At 46.8% G+C, this 17,500-nt stretch overlaps 1 protein-coding gene across 1 annotated transcript in view; it reads left to right on the top strand.

The window, feature by feature from the left end:
- The window catches only part of dscamb (Down syndrome cell adhesion molecule b), a gene marked incomplete at both ends in the record, with an annotated part of 66,306 nt that overhangs the window by 4,514 nt on the left and 44,292 nt on the right, over positions 1 to 17,500 (top strand). The window lies entirely within an intron of this gene.

Genomic DNA, 17,500 nt, shown 5'->3' with positions numbered 1-17,500 from the left:
TCGGACCTGTGCTCCATGACCCGCGGCCGCTCTGCCTGGCTAGCGGGTCTCCGTGTTGTTGCTTCACTGTCACACTCACAGCCGGGCCACCACTGGGACTGGGACACCACAGCTCCACGTAGCTCCGCCCTCGCTAGCAAGCCGTCGACGACACCCTTCATCACGCGACACGACACCACACACACACACACACACACACACACACACAGACACACACACACAAACCAAGCTCGGGTCTTTATTAGCCTCCTCTCTCATCAACTGCGCACACCACCCACCCACCATCCAAAAACCCGCAGCAATCAACAACCATTTTGGCTCCAGCTAGGCGGCTAAACCGGAGCACTTTACATAGCAACATTGACCTAGTTACCCTTTCTCGGTTGACAAAAAAAAAAGAAATAATGTCGAAAAAAAAAACACACACACAGTGTGCACAGCGTGATAGTGCAAGAAACCCAGAACGTTCCGGGACAAATTTGCGCTGAATTTAAATGGGGATGTCTTATCTCTTTGATTGCTCTCTCTCTCTCGCTCTCTATCTCGACGGGCCGGCGGCAGGGTTAGCTGCGTGCGGCGTGGCGTTGGGGGACCTGTAAGTGAGCGCTGGGTGCTGTTTGACTGAGGGCGGTATCTGGGACAGTGTTTTGGTGCCATTTTAAATGTGTCTGCTCGGGCATGAAGATGTGTCCTCTGATCCATGCCAGGGAGTTATTTACTTGCGGTTACTCCGAGTTACGCCCGCCGCTAACCGCTGGTGGAGAGACGTCGCCGCCTAATCGCACGGAAACGGGGAGGGGGACGGCGGGGTGCGGGCGGGGGTGGGGTGGGGGGGGGGGGAGGAGGGGGACGGGGTTGAATATGGAGCGTGCAGATAGGATTATGTTCTGAAATTAAATGGAGAATCGCAACAGACTAGACGCACTGTTGGTGGACGTGCGTTTTCGTATGGGCGTTGCGTGGCGGAAAATAGATGTTTTTGTTTCCCCCACTACGCATTCCTAAGCAGGCTGTTTTTAACAACCAAGCGTCCAGCGAACGCAAACCCATCCTCCGACAGAAAATCCTATTCTAAAAATATAAAACAATCGCCATTTTTTTCAACGTTTTTTTTTTCTTTTTATTGTAAAAGCGTTTTTGGACACGCATGTTAAACATCCCATAGAATATGCAGTGCAAGTTTTGTTTGAGGATTTCTTTTCATCGTGTGGACTGGACCAGGCTTTCTCCTTTATTAATTGATTTGTTTATTTCTCGCCGACTTTGCGAGCGTTCGGAGGGACATCGTGATATGGGACTGTCCGTGTTTTAACTGAATCGGTATTGTGGCGGTCGAGCGGGCGCTGTCAAAAACATGAGCTGGGTCAAAATCACTGCTGTGCTCCGGATAAATATTTGATGGTGGATTGTGATGCATGAGTGAACACACCTTGCACTGTTATGGAGAGAGTGTATGTACTCCAGCAAGAAAGAGGCGTGTGCGTGCGTGTGTGCGTGCGTGTGTGCGTGCGTGTGTACGTGAGACAGAGAGAGGGAGAAGTGGGGGTATGATGGTACACAACACAAGGTTTGACAATGGCAACTGGGCACAGTTTGACCTAGCCTTCTTTATCCCTCTCGCTCCCTCTGTCTCTCTCTCACTCTCTCTCTCTTTCTCTCAACTTTCCCTCTCATCTCGTTCTGCTTTCTTCCTTCTCATCTTCCATGAAACATGGCTTTGGTGTCTCAGTACGCACAACATAAAGCTATCCCACAGCCATACTAAATAATTCACATCATGGGTTTTTTTTATTTTTCAGAATGCTTTCATTAAAGACACCTCCCTGCCCTTTCCATTGTGCCTCGGTCCTCTATGTCAGCAACCGTCTTCCCTTAACCTTTTCACACCGACAATTTCATATCAACATCGCCCACATCGCGTTATTTGGATAACGATGATTTTCAGGGTTCGTTCCTGACAATCTGATTTAGACTGAACCCGATGTTTTTGAAAATATTTCAACTTGGTCAACTACTCAGCTACCTTCAGCCATTTCAACCTGAAACGAGAGGGTCATGACAACCATTTGTATGCCGTTTGACTAATTCAAACGATCTAAAAGGATTTTGCTTCAAATCTGGTCAGTAATAGCAAAACAAATTTGTTATTTGCAAAAAAAAGAATGGACTAGTCTTTTACCTCGGCTGCTCTTTAGTTATAAACGCTTACATTTCCTCTTTTTAAATCCATTGTAACATTTGAAAACAAGCTTTGTGGGGCCTCAGGAAAATTGGTGAATAAACCGCCATTCACATCAGGGTCAGAAAATAGATGCATAATTACAGACCCGGGCCTGTCTTAATTAATCAGCTGTGATTGAAAAGTTAATTACAATATGAATTGCGTCTCAGAATGAGGACTGCTTAGTAGTCATTTGAAGCGGCCCCCGCTTTCAATGAGGGATGAGCGGTGGCGGTGCGGCTCGCAGGCCCTAATGTTTCCACTAACATACCATTAACACGTCATGCATTTTAAAACGGACCACAGGCCTTTCAAACGCCGGCGCGCACTCGCCTCCACACGGCTTTTGATAAACAATCGTCGGACCTAATAGAGAGATAAAAGAAGTAAGGGTGAAAAAAAAGAAGAGGGACACATGAAGAGAGATGGAGAGGTGGGGGGGCGGGGGGGACGGACGATGTGATTCACACGCACCTTTGCAGTGTGTGTGTGTGTGTGTGTGTGTGTGTGTGCGAGGTGCATCGGTGTGTTTCAACGCGGTGATGCACATGTGCGTCAAGTGGCCAGGCCTTTTGTGAAGGGACCCTGGGTCTCTTTTCTGTAGCTCCTATTAATCTAGCCTTTGTCTCCTGTTTTTCTATTGGCCCGAGCTTAATGAGCTGGCCTTGGTTGGGGGAAATACAGTGCTTCAGAACACGTTCTGAAATGAAACGATACATTCTGCCTGTGAGTGAGTGAGTGAGTGAGTGAGTGAGGACAGTAACACCCTACAATACGGGTTCCTTATTTAATAATTAATTAGCTATTAATTAACATAAGTTAATTCAGTAATAATCATTATTATATAGCATTAGCATAACGGGTTAGGGGGAGTGGGTTAGGATGAGGGTTAACCCTATTAAATAATGTGATAATGAATTCCGTCGTTAATACCATTAGTATACATGAACACCATTAGTAAATTATAGCTTCACCATCAATTACATTAGTTAATGCTTATTCCTGTATTAACTAATGTTAGTTAATGGTTAATTAATGTACCCTTATTGTAAAGTGTTACCAAGAGGCCTTGGTGATTTTGTGTAAATACAGTACAATGATATATTTCATTGTGCTCATTTACTATGTCTGCTTCTACTGCTGAACACAGTTGGTGTAAACTGTGGTGGATTAGCATAGATTAGCAGCAGAGCATTTCTGTTAATTAACCTTGAGTGGTGCATTGGAAGGGGAGGTCCGGGCCGCTGAGACGCTGTACCTGCCATGGAAGAGATTGTTCATATCAGCGGGCGTCTTATCTCTTCTGGTGTTGTGACGTCCCGCCATTTGCATTCATTCAAATGTTTGACGAGAACAAAGTAGATTTGCCTCTGTGTTAGACGTGGCCGTCTTCGGCAGGAAAAGAATGGACAGCAGAGTGAAGGAAAGCAAGGAGAGTAGTGTGGTGGGTGGACAGGGTAGTTAGGCAGAGATGGGGGTCTGGTGCTGAGAGATACGGCTTTGGTCTCGGAACAAACACACAGGTCTTTTCATCGGTTGGGGCTGCAGATTAGACTGAAGATGGAGGGCTGGTTGCTTTTTGGCCTGTATTGCTGGTGGAGGCTTACCGCCTGGCTGGAAGAAGGGGCTAACTCTATAAGCCTCTCTCTCCCTCTTGGATGTTTATCATTTCCTCTCTCCTCCTTCCCCTCTGACGCCGCTGCCTCCTTTGTGTTGCCTTAATTGTAACGTCCACCCTTCTCGATCGGTATTTAAAAAACATCTTGTTTGTGTATGTGTTTTTTTAATGCCCCTGCCTCCAGTTGACAATATCCTGTCTTTCCTCCCCTCTCCTCCCCTCTCCTCTCCTCTCCTCCCCTCTCCTCTCCTCCCCTCCCCTCTCCTCTCCTCCCCCCCCCCCCCCTCCCATCTCCTCACCTCTGCTATTTCCTCTCCTCTAACAGCCCTGACACATCCTACCTCATCTGTGTTTTTCATCTTATTGCATAACCCACTTGGCTCTGTGCCATTTTCCTTCTGGGGAGAACATTTGTGGGAATTTTTTTTCTTTATTTGCTCTATGTAAATTGCCCATCTAATACTCTGGCAGCATCAGTAAAAATAATCTCTAGCTTTTTTCCTCTTTTTTTTTTTTTTTTTTTTCATATTCATGTGGGCCACTTCCCAACTGTGTGTTTAGCATTTAGTTGAATAAAATGCTTCTCCTTTTTTTCGCTCACTAGCTCTCTAATGGCTTCTTGTGAGAGCTTATCGAAGTTAATTAAACAGGGTTTTTTCTCTCTCTCTCCCCCCCCCCCCCCCCCCCCCCCCCCCCGCTTGCTAATAGAATCACGGCCTTAACCAGCGACCAGCCTTGGTCGTGGTCGGTGATGTCAGGGATGGTCTCCGTATACTGTAGGTGTTTGGTTGTACAGTATCCTCCACCCCCTACACCCCGACTCCCCTGACCCCCAACCCCCCACACACACACACACAGACACACAGATTTCCCCCCCCCCACGCAGATTTATCATGCCAGCGATGTGCCACCGCCCTTCATCATTCAACGAGATTGACAGTGAGGGGCATGGAGATGCAGGCACAACACAGGGCTGTAAATCCAAACACGCCCAAAGTCAGGCCAACCTTGACAGAGGGACAGGCCAATGGAAAAATAACCTCCCCGGAGCTGTGGTGCGGAGAAACACACGAGAGGCGATGGGAAATGACTCGGATCGAAAGGGAGAGAGGAGGTAGGAAGGAAGGAAGGAAGGAAGGGAGGAAGGAGGAGAGAAATCTTGGGAGTGAAGGCAGGAAAAGGGGAGAGGTATAGGGAGTGAGGGAGAGGGAAGAAGGGGAGGGGAGGGGCTGAGAGCGAGGAGCATCGAGGCACCAGCCTCTCTCTCTCTCTCTCTCTCTCTCTCTCTCTCTCTCTCTCTCTCTCTCTCCTCGGTAAACAAGAGAACTGCGCCACATTCGACACCCCGTCACCTCCCCTCCCCTCCGTCGCCTTATATTCCCCTTCTTTTCTTTCATCGGAGCGAGCACTCCTCCCCTATCTCTCTGTCACATTCACCCCAGCCTGCTCCCTCTCTGGGAATGGTTGCTGGGGGCTGGAAATGGGTCATTGCTCAGGGAGGAGTGTGGGATCGCCGCATAAAACCAATCTGGAGTGTGTGTGTGTGTGTGTGTGTGTGTGTGTGTGTGTGTGTGTGTGTACCTGTTTTTTGATTGTGTTTTAGGATGTGTTTGTCTGTATGAGTGTACATGCATGGGTTTTGCACATACCTTTATAGGCACATTGGTGCATTCCTACTTAGGTTATGTGTGTGTGTGTGTGTGTGTGTGTGTGTGTGTGTGTGTGTGTGTGTGTGTGTGTGTTTGTGTGTGTGTGTGTGTGTGTGTGTGTGTGTGTGTGTGTGTGTACTTTTGGTCACGTGCACACGTTTGCATTCGTGCGCACTACTCCACCCATCCTGCAGTAAAACACACACACACACGCACACACACACATACACTCACACACACACACACACACACACACACACACACACACACGCATACACACACACACACACACACACACACACACACACACACACAGATCAGCAGCAAGCGAAATGCTGACCCCTGTCTTTCACTGCACCCCGTTCTCAGAGTCCACTCACACGTGGAGGCTGTGTGTGTGTGTGTGTGTGTGTGTGTTTGTACGTGTGCGTGTGTGACATGCAAATGTTTCTGTTTGCACCTTAAATTGTTGTGTATGTGAACAGCTAGCTTTGTGCGTAGGTCATTTAGCATGACGATATGGCCCAGCATGTGAGTTGGTGAGTGAATGATGGAGGATTCCCATTCCACATGTCAGCAGCATGTATTGTGTTATGCTCAAGATTTAAGTGTGTGTTTTCCTGTGTGTGTGTGTGTGTGTGTGTGTGTGTGTGTGTGTGTGTGTGTGTGTGTGTGTGTGTGTGTGTGTGTGTGTGTGTGTGTGTGTTGGGGAGGGGAGAGGGGTGGGTTGTGGTTAGGTGGGGTACAGCCCAGAGAAGAAAGGCAAAGAAGAAAAAAAAAATCAATAGTCTTGTGCATTAATCACGGTGCTGCCAGAGAGAATTATGGGAACATCAGCTGAAGGATGCATTTTGTGCATTTGCAACATATGAGTGCTGTGTGAAGGGGAGTTTGGGGAATTGGTAGAGCAGGAGAAGAGAGCCTTTTAGCAAGATGTGAGCGCAGAGAAGAACAGCACTGAGGGTGTTTTGTTGATATATTGTGCGCATGGCACAGCATATCTCAAAGACCCAATCCATTTTATTGCGTTTTTTGCTTCTCCTCATTTTCATTATTTTTCTGAAACCAATGTTAGGATAGAATCTTTATTTTATTTTTAATGACCGGTCAAGAATTATTTATGTTTGTCTCCGACTCATTTTATCGTCGAGAATTGTTGTGTCAAAAAGCAGGCTCACATTTCCATCAACCGGATTGTTTTAGCTGCTTACCCACCATCTACGGTGGAACAGTTCCTCATTGGTCGTGTTTAGGCATTGAGAACAGTGCTGGATTTCCCTTAAAAAACAAACACAATATATAATCAAAGGGCAACTTTTCCCCATTGTATTTGAATACCAGGACCTTTGCCTCAGCTTTGCACCATACACCCATATCCCACCATGATTGAGAAGCACTTTAAACCATGAAGAGGGCCATTAGTGTGGAATGAGACCTGCCACTGGGTGTGTTACTTAATTTCAGGCTGTAATCTTGCTATCTGGAGTCTCTGTCTGGGCTGTGGCAGAGCCTTGAAGACGTGATACATATTTGATTAGATCGATAGCGAGGTAGACCAGGCAGAGCACAGGGGAGAGGGGGAAATTGATCCGCGCAGGGCTTCCCAAAAGCATCTTAAACCAAAGGTCACCCGCTGGAACTTTCTTCTGTGGCTCGGCAAAGTGCAGCGCATCTTAATTCAGAGAACTTTTTTTATAGTGCACATTTGCAAGAACTGAGGTGTGTCCACCAATAATGACTTTATTGAGCGTTCATATAATCTGATCTATTGGCGCTTGCACATCCAAATGCATCATGTTGAGAGGACTTAAGAGAGGAATAGTAAGATAACATAAACATAAATATACCGTAACCTAGAATTGATCACGTCTCGCATGAAAAACATTTTTGGCGTATCAAACACAACAATATCCTAATATGACAGTTTGTCACAATTAATGACTAAGCAATGACCCAAAAAAAGCACCACTACCAACATAATAACCAATAATTCTTTCAAAAAGGCCTGGTGGTCATTGCAATGTGACGACCAAAGACCAAGCCTTATTTATTTTGTTTATACTGTAAACGTGTTGACTCCAAAACAAAGCAAATTCCCACAATGCAGTGCAGTGGGCAATACCGTTTAAATCTGAATGAGCGCCCTGGACGTGGAGGTTTTGGGGGCGTCAGCGTCGCAGTGCTCCTCCGGCCCTCCTGCTCAGGTGCGGCAGCGTCGCCGGGCCCCATGCATCATCGCCGGGCCCCATGCATCATCGCCGGACCCCATGCATCATCACCGGGCCCCATGCATCATCGCCGGGCCCCATGCATCATCGCCGGGCTTCCCCTGCTAAGTGAAGCCATCCCTGATGATTGTAACGTGCTCGGCCAGGAAACAACAACAACAACAACGGCGCAGCTTGCTCAGTGCCGCAAGAGCGAGCGGCAGACAGCCGGGGCGCGGTGGCGGCGGCGGCTGCCATCTCCCAGCTGATCCTCCGTATGGACGGACAAAATCAACAACTGTTGAGGCGGGCACTGTTCCATCAGTGTTTACTGATAAACAGTGGCAATATGGCAGCCATTAGGCTGTTTAGGCAGGGAATGATTAGGGCCGCTGATGGCTGTGTGCATTGGGAGACTGAGCACACTTTAATCTTTAATAGGCAATTTGGCTTTCTGCGATGGGGCATCCCCCCCCCTTGGTATTTTTTTTTTTTCTTCCCTGCTTGGATGGAGTACAGGAGCTTCAGTAAACAGCATGGGAGGAAGAATAACAGGCCATGGAGGAGCTGTGAAGCGCTTCCAGGACACACGGTGCGGGATCTCCCGTCGGTATCTCGGCATGTGTACTGTTGTTGTGGCAGACATGCCTCTTTATTTCATTATATCTTTCGTGTATTTTTAGTTGCGCGTCTCGGTGACGACGACAGCGTGGCCGGGGGGGAGGGGCCCGTGTCCTGCTGGAGTTTATAGTTATCAGCGTACAGCCACGCCGCTGGAACGGACTGGAGCCGGGCCAGAACTCCGCCTGGCCTCGGGCCAAAACACAGATTAGTAATAAGCGTGGTGCGAGATAATTACAGGCAGAACAAGCAATTAATTTATGTTTATAAACTCTCCTAGATGTGGAGCTGTAGGCCGGGTAGGTGGTGGGGGTCTGTGTGTGTGCGTGCGTGCGTGTGTGTGTGTGTGTGTGCGTGTACGTGTGTGTGTGTGTGTGTGCGTGTACGTGTGTGCGTATGCGTGTGTGTGTGTGTGTGCGTGTGTGTGTGTGCGTGTACGTGTGTGCGTGTGCGTGTGTGTGTGTGTGTGTGCGTGTGTGCGTGCGCGTGCGTGGTGTTGATTTTGGTGTTGGACAGGTGGTGTTGATTTTGAAAGACCCCCGGTCCATATGGTCCACGCTGGGGAGTTTTGGGACGGAGTGTCGAGCTGGTGTGCTCATCTCACATCCCATAATGCATCAGTGTCTGATCCCCTCTTAAAAGCGACTGATTAGAGATTAAGAAAGAGGCACTTAAGAACCTCAAATCTGTTGCCGAACCAATTAGTTATTTATTTCATTCTTTCGTTCTTTCATTCGTTTTTTTGTTCCCCTTATTTCGTTCATTGTCTCCTTCGCTCTTTCATTTATATTTTCCTAACCCTTTCCCCTGTCACATTCACTCCCCTGTCGTGTATGGCCGTCCGGCGTCTTCATTGAATCAAATCAGGGATTAATGCATGGCCTTATTCATCCTCCCCGGGGGTGGTTCATCTTTAAGAAAAACTGTAAATCTCACGTGTAGCTCCTTTGCACTTTCACCCGGGGGCCCCCCCCCGGTGCCTCAGCGCTCAGCCGGGGGCCCGTTCCGCTGATTAGAGATGATCACAGTATGAGGAACACCTGCTGGACAACAATCACACAGAGTGAGCCGGCTCGCGCCCCAGCGCTGCGTGCGCCGCGCGCGCCGCCGCACATACGTCTTCTTAAGCACAGGCTCACGGCGTCGTTAGCGGGAGGTGGACCAGAGGCCGTGGGTTGTTCTGGACTTTAATTACAAACCAGTTGAGGAAAATGCAGTATTAACCGTGCGACCGCATTCATGGTGGTACAGTATTTATGCAGTATTTACGGTGCTGTGCTATCTTGAAAAAAAATAGTTTGTCAACGTATATTTTGTATTTTATTATTAGTTATATTATTAATGAATCGTTTTAATCTATATAGTCTAAATAATGGTCCTTATTATCAGCTTACTATATTGACAGGAAACCAATGTACTCTATCTTTCCTTTTAAAATGGGAAAATGCACCAAACACCAAAGCCAACAACATCAATGTCCGTGTTCAATTAATTTGGTACTTTGTAGAATTAAATCAAAAGCAGATCAAGGGGAAAACACGAGTCCTGTGCTCTCAGTCGCAAACCCTCAGCGCCCGATAACAAGATGGCGCCCGGCGGAAATGGCCTCTTACCCCTGACGCCATCATTCACCCGAGATGACTTGGGGGGGGTGGGGGGGGGCGACGAACTGACCGACTAAAGCAAGGTGACCCCTCCTTCCGTGTTGCACGACACACGAGCCGTCGGGACTCTGGTGGTCGTCAGCCGACGCTGGCTGCCGTGACACCCCCCAGCCCCCACACAGAGGCTCCCTCTTCTCAGGAGGCAGGGACTTTAGCATCATGCGCACGCACGCACACATGCACGCACGCACACATGCACGCACGCACACACACATGCATGAACACACGTGCGCACACACACACACACACACACACAAACACACACACACACACACACACACACACACACAAAAGTGCATTTGCAACCCCTGTCTTTGACCTCACCTTGGCGTTGTGCTGCCGACGACAGCGAGCCTTGCTGAGGGCTGTGCTAGCCGGCCGCGGCAAGAGGCGGCGTGCGGGGGAGAAGGGGACACGCCTTGTTCTCTCCACGTGGCTGTGCGCGGCTGCAGGTGTTTGGTGTGCATATCCGAGCCACACGTGTACACGGTCATACATGTGCATGTCGTATGGATTCGGGCAAACCCATGTATATATACAGTATGTCGCAGGCGATCCGAAGCCAGCAGATTTCGTTCTGATCTGTTTTTTTTTTTATTATTTGTGTTATTATCCTCGCGTGACCAAGAAACGGCGTGTTCAGTGTCCATCTTGAGCTACCTTTGATTAGGTAGCCGCTCTGAAATGCCTGCACCTCGGAGGACGGTTCTAGCAATGGTTCCACCCCTAAACGTCCCCCACCATTGTGCAGAGAGGCAGTTCTCTCTCTCTCTCTCTCTCTTTCTCTGTCTCACTTGCTGTCTCTCTCTCACTCTGTACATGGCCCCCATTGAACCGTCATTTGTGGCGGGTGACGTCACGCGGGGTGACGGACCGTTGGCGAAGTGGCCTTTGACAGACGCAGCCGGCAATCTTCACATCAGCGTAGGAGTTGTTCCAGCCAATCAGAGCGCAGCGCTCATCCCGGCGCACTCTTATCACTTGCATACAGCTGCTGTTGCCCCTCCGAGGGAGGGAGGGAGGGAGGGAGGGAGGGGAAGAGAGAGAGAGAGAGAGAGAGAGAGAGAGAGAGAGAGAGAGAGAGAGAGAGAGAGAGAGAGAGAGAGAGAGAGAGAGCGAGAGAGAGAGAGAAGAGAGAGAGAGAGAGAGTGAAGGCCGTGCCAATGAAACAATGAAACAAGACATTTTGTGTTGTGTTTCCTCTGCATCCGGGACCTTCTCTCTCTCACTCTCTTTTTTGTGATAACTGAATTTATAGGACCATGATTTTCGTCCAGTGTTTCGGTCTCCAAAAATTCTAATTTGTCACCGGAGCTAAGGCGAATAAGGAAAATCGTTTTTGTTTTGCAAACTAGTTAAAATTCACTGGAAGCATGCTTCTCTTGTGTAATGGAAAGGAGAAGGAAGGAGCAGGAGAGGGAGAGAGAGGAATGGAGAGAAAGAGAAGGAGAGAAAGACCAGCCCGATCTGAATTGATTTTCCTGTTACTTTCTGCTGTACTTGAGTTTCCATAGCAACATGGTCAGGTTCCCTCTGCCTCCTAGGGCAAGTGTAATTGTTGTCTGTTTCTCCCAGCTAAACCCCATCTCTCTCTCTCTCTCTCTCTCTCTCTCTCTCTCTCTCTCTCTCTCTGCCCCCCCCTTTTTCTCTCTCTCTCTCTTTCTCTTTCTCTCTCTCTCTCTCTCTCTCTCTGCCCCCCCCCTTTTCTTTCTCTCTCTCTCTCTCTCTCTCTCTCTCTCTCTCTCTCTCTCTCTCTCTCTCTCTCTCTCTCTCTCTCTCTCTCTCTCTCGCTTTGTCTTTCTCTCAATAACAATGGAAACACAGTGTGGAGCAGACTCATCTCGGACTCGCAGCAGTTTGCTCAGACATTATTATCCACTCCCCTATTTGGTATTTAGTGGTTACCCTGACCGGCGCATTAAAAGGCTGAATAGACTTTTAATTTTATTGGAGTCGGATGCAATGAATTCCTGGCGCACCTCATTAGTTCTCATTCATAAAAAAGGTGCTGTGGTTTTGCTGTTTGGGATGTATTAAAAAGATAATCTCGACTCTAACATCCCATAGGTTTGATTCCCAGCTTGTTTCAAGCTACTGGGCAGGATGATCGTTTGATGGAAATTTATTTTGAAACCTGGACTAAAATGTGAAATTTGCTTGCCTATCTTTGTTGGGGATTTAGTATGGGGACTGTGCCTGCCACTGGATTAGAATTAGAGACATGCTAAGAATACATTATTTTAGTAAGCAAAAGGGCTTAGTGGGCTTGCCAACAGAAGATCTGGGGAATAATCTGAAACCACCCCCATACATGTAGTAAAGGCACATATTAGCTGGGTTCCTGCATAGCCTGGAGATGTGCAGAGATGTGTTCTTCATTTAGACGGCACACTAGGGAAGGTACGGAGGTTTACCAGAGACTGTCTATTTATAATTGTTGCGTTTAATATCCATTCCAATTCCCTCACACATCTATTTAAAGGATACCATGGGGGGGGGGGGGCATTACTATTAAGAATGATGACTCAATCTTTTATTTAATCTTTTATTTTAACCTAATATTTTAAGTTTATTTAATTTGGAACCTGCTGGGTCATCAGTTTGGAACAGATGAATTTCTGAGCTCTATAGTTACATACAAATACTCAATAAATATATATGAAATACGAGGAGAAACCCGCTCCTAATGAATTTATCAAAGCCTATCCGTACCTCATCATGCCAAGATTTGTATTTCTGACTTTAGTTTAGTTTTTTTCTGGGGGGGATCTCAATTGGGCCTAGCTTGCTGTTTTCTGAATGCAGAACCTCTGTGTGTTGTGCTGCTGTTTGCACAGCACCACCACCACCTCCACCACCACCACCACACGCAGCACAGCAGCAGCAGCAGCAGAAGCACCCACAGCTGTGCTCAGCCCTAATGGCTGGAGGGGTCCCTGCCTGCTCAGCAAGAAGGGCCAGAATGCTGCACGGGTCTCCGATTGGGAGTGCTGATCCAGAGTCATTTACATTATACCTCTCCGGTCATTATGGATGACTAATGGCGGGAAGGGGACTGGGGTCAGAGAGCCCGGATCAGCACTCTGACCCTGGGAAACATATAAATAACTTGTTAATACTGGAGACTGAGGAATGGGCGCTGCCACACACCCAACCCCCTCCCCAGTAATTGCTGATATTAAATCAAAACTTTGCGACAGACAGTATTAACAAATAGGTTTTGTGACACCACTGCCAAAGATGCACTCATCTGTGTTTGTTGTAATTAAGTAATGGAAATATTTGCCATGACATGCACTACTGAGGTTGGTGTTAGATATATAGAGAAGGAAAAAAATTATAATATAGGGCCTACTTTATTAATTGTTCCCAAAATAGATCTACATGTGGTTACTTTAAACATATGCCATTCCTGCTGTCGCTTTGACTTTACTTACTTAAAAAAAACACAAACAAAGAATGTTTGTGTTTGTGTGTGCACGTGCGTGCGTGCATGCCTGTCTGTCCGTCTGCCCGCCTGTCTGTCTATTAGTGTATGTATTTTAAGACAGCTCCTCTATCAGAGATGGCCTTGTACACGTCCCAATCCGCTGTATGTTTCCCTGCTCTAGATCAATGCTAATTAATACCCATCTCCCTCAGGATCAGACAGGAGCCATGCAGAGAATAGGAACGAGCACTAAAGGTCTCTATGGCTGCTCTGCCGTAGACGGACCACCTTGTTTTCTTATGTATACCTTACATTTTTGGGGGTTGTTTACACTCCTCTTATTTTCTGTTAGACTTTAAGAAAAACTGTTTTACTCATTTTTTTCTCTTCCCACTCCGTGATCTAAAATGCACTATTAAAACAAGTAACACAAAAAAAACACACATTGGAAATGGGTTGACATGTATTGTGAATGCCTTGCGGACAGATAGGCGCTGCATAACTAGCGCTTTCCTCTGAAGTAGGGAGAAATCTATTTGCTAGTGGAAGCTGCTTGCATAATCCTTTAGTTACACTTGCCAGCTGTGAGCAGAGATACGGCACTATGGGATTTGGCATGAATATCATTGGGAGGACAAAGAAATGAAAGTGATAAGTGTCTTTGCACGTTTTTTTTTTTTGCATAATCCAGGCTAACCCATCATGTGAGGTTTTGGGTGTTTTAATTTTTTTTGCAAATAAACGTAAATGGAAAACATTAATGCAAGTGTGCTGTGTGCAAGATGATCATAGTGCAAATAACGTGGCTATGGTGGTTGTAATTTATATTATGTAAAGTATAGACCATTTTATGTTTATCTGGTTTTAACAAACAAATTCACACGATTTTCAATAAAACACTTGCCTTTTCATGGCAGATTATTACACTTACTTTACATATTTTAATTTCAGTGTGTACAGCCTTCAGTATTTTGATTAAAGATATAACATATACCTCTTTTTTTTTGTTAATTAAAAAAATATGTACATATCCGTACTGTGTGTTCATAATGTGTATACACATAATCCTCTCCCCTCGTTCTTGATGTCTCCTTCCTGGTTCATCTTTAGCCAGTAAAAAAACAGTTTACAGCAGTGAAGGAAAAAAAGCCCTCCCTTTCAACAGCTCCCAATACCTTGCCCTTTTCTCTCAGTCTCCGGGTGCGTTTGTTTGCTCATCCTCTACTGCCACGGCGCCAATACTCTATTCCCTTCCACAGTCTGTTATCTTAGGCTAATGGACAGCTGTTGAAAGCCAAAGAGTATGACATGCAAAATGACCAGGGTGCTAAAGGCTATGGTTATACACGTCATCCTTTACCAGTCCCCCCCCTTAGCTCTTTTAAACCCTCCAACTTTTACATAATGACCAATGCTATTATTTTAATATAAATTCAGTGTATATGTTAATTCTACCTTCTTTAGTGCTTTTCACTATCAGAAAAATATTTAGGATATTTAAATTATTTTTAATTTTTAATTTGTGCATTGTTTCCAAACCAAAAACTCAGTTTTTGTAGTTTTTTGCTCAAAGTGAGCATCAGCAAAGCGACGCAATGTATCTCAATGTTTTATTTGAATACATTTTCACATCTCAACATAGAGAAAAATATCGTTCTCTTGTTTTATTCTCTTCCCCTGAACAGAGGCACAGGACCGCCGGGGTTGTCTTTGGCCTGCATTAACAGCGTGTCTCCAGAGCTCCCATAACATTAACATTTCATTATGCGGAAGAGACAATAGCCATGTAAAGGAAAATAAATGAAATAAAGACAAGAAAGGCTAGGGGAGTCTTGTAGCATCTGGGAGGGTGAAATATTGATGTGGTCGTGAGGTGAAATGTCTTCAAATCTGTGCAGGCTGGGTTGAAAGAGGGGATGGCGTACTAGGCGATAGCGAGAGAGAGAGAGAGAGAGAGAGAGAGAGAGAGAGAGAGAGAGAAAGACAGACGGAGAGAGAGAGCGAGGGACAGAGAGTGAGAGGGAGAGAAAGGAAGAGAGAGAGAGAGGCAGGGTGGGGTAAGACATGGCTTGTAAAGCCAGCTCGGAAGGCCGCGGGTGAATAATCAATGAAGTGGAGTGTGTGTTGTATCTGTGGCGTCAAGTCGCCCAATCCTATTTTTACAGGGAAGACAGGTCTGTTGCTATGCTCTTTGAGATGGTCTCCCGCCACCTGGATGAAAGGGAGACGGAGAGGGCGGGGGGGGTGGTCGTATAGCACTTTCATGATGGACGGAGGGGAGTGAGAGGAAGAAGGGAGAGAGAGAGTGGGGGGGGGGGGATGGAGTGGTCGAAATGAGCAGGGCTGCCGCCCCTGCTAGGTGACAGAATCAATTGATTATTGATGATTGGTTCCATTATACACCTCACAAAGCCTCACTTGACACCTGCAGAAATAGACTGTTATTCTCCTACTCTGCTTCCCTTTTAAGGAGAGGTGTAAATGCAGTGTGACGGGACAGGCTGTCTGGCCGGGGAGAACGCATATGGAGGGGGGGGGGGGGGAAGAAGAAGAAGAGTGTGTATTAAGTATTCATCTTTATTTTATTATGGATCATTTAAATATTTACGGTGTGATGGAACAGATCCATAGAGTGTATATAAATCCAAATCCAAAAAGGGTAATTCCATTACTTAAAGAAACACAAGAAAATTGGACGCTTTACGGAGAAGGGCAACAGCAAAAAACGCGACGTGGTTAATCAGACAATCAAACCGGTTATCCGATTATGGAGGCTGAGACCGGTGCATGTTGCTTACCGGCATCTGTGCTCTCCGTCTAACACTCGCACAAACCCCTGACTCGTCTTACTGTACGGACAGCGTAATCAGTCCCCAATGAGACAATAACGGGGTCAGCGGACCGCAGGCTGGTGTTGTCATCCAGATGTTATCCATTAGGCCACAGATTAGGAGCCCTGCTACTGGATTAGCCAAACTCGTGGCAGATGCATTTTAGATTAGATTATAGTATGGGGAAATGTGGGTCGCTGCCACTGCCCTGTCCGACATCAAATGACATTACAGACAAGACGAGTTCTGTTTGACGCAACAGAAAACCAACAGATTGTGATCAGAGGCCGGGGCGGGATCGTTAGGACATGGTCAAGGAGATCTTCCATCGCATCTTAACCCCAGCCACACAGGGAAGGGAGTCAACAGTTCAACGGTTCAGGAGGAATTCAGAGTTCATGGTTCAAGGAAATGTTGAGAAAATGGAATGGGAATGTTAATGAAACTGTAGAATGTGGTTATCTGTGTGTGTGTGTGTGTGTGTGTGTGTGTGTGTGTGTGTGTGTGTGTGTGTGTGTGTGTGTGTGTGTGTGTGTGTGTGTGTGGTAGGGTGGGTGTGTGGGTGGGTGTGTAAAGGTAATGAGGAGTGTGGGAACAACACAGTCAGAGCCCAGACCAGTTCATTTTCCCTTCTTTCTGTATGCATGTGTGTTTGTGCGCATGCACGCATGTGTGTGTCTTTGCTTACCCACACACATACGGTAGGTGATCAGGCTTCCAGTGTGGACAGGTCTTTTAATATAATAATGGTCTCTCTCTTCCTCTCTCTCTCTCTCTCTCTCTCTCTCTCTCTCTCTCCCTCTCCCTCTCCCTCTCCCTCTCCCTCTCCCTCTCTCTCTCTCTCTCTCTCTCTCTCTCTCTCTCCCTCTATCTCTCTCTCTCTCCATATCTCTTTGCTCAGCATTTGAGCCAGGGCCTCCTGGCAAATGGATGTACCGAGATTACACCTTCTAATTGGCGCTGGCGGCTGTGGGATGGCGCAGTTCAGTGTGGTTTAGTGCTGTGTGGACTCTTTTTTTTTATGTAGTGTGGATTTAGGGTAATGATGGTACCTTTAGTGTAATAACCTTGAAGTACGGTGTGGTGCGGGGCGTCAGTGTAAAATGTTTAAAGCACCGTGAGGAAAAGGTGTTCAGAGAGGGAACCTCCTCCCAAAAATTGTCAACCCAGAAAATTATTTATAGCCTGGTTGATTTTGCCATGTACGTCCTCTTTTGTCAACAGACTACCAAAAATAAACCTGGATTTGTGAAGCATTG

Source organism: Micromesistius poutassou (assembly GCF_964030765.1).
Source record: "Micromesistius poutassou genome assembly, chromosome: 4".
Taxonomy (NCBI): Eukaryota; Metazoa; Chordata; class Actinopteri; order Gadiformes; family Gadidae; genus Micromesistius; species Micromesistius poutassou.
The sequence above is the reverse complement of the archived record's forward strand: the minus strand, read 5'-3'. Positions and strand labels throughout refer to the sequence as shown.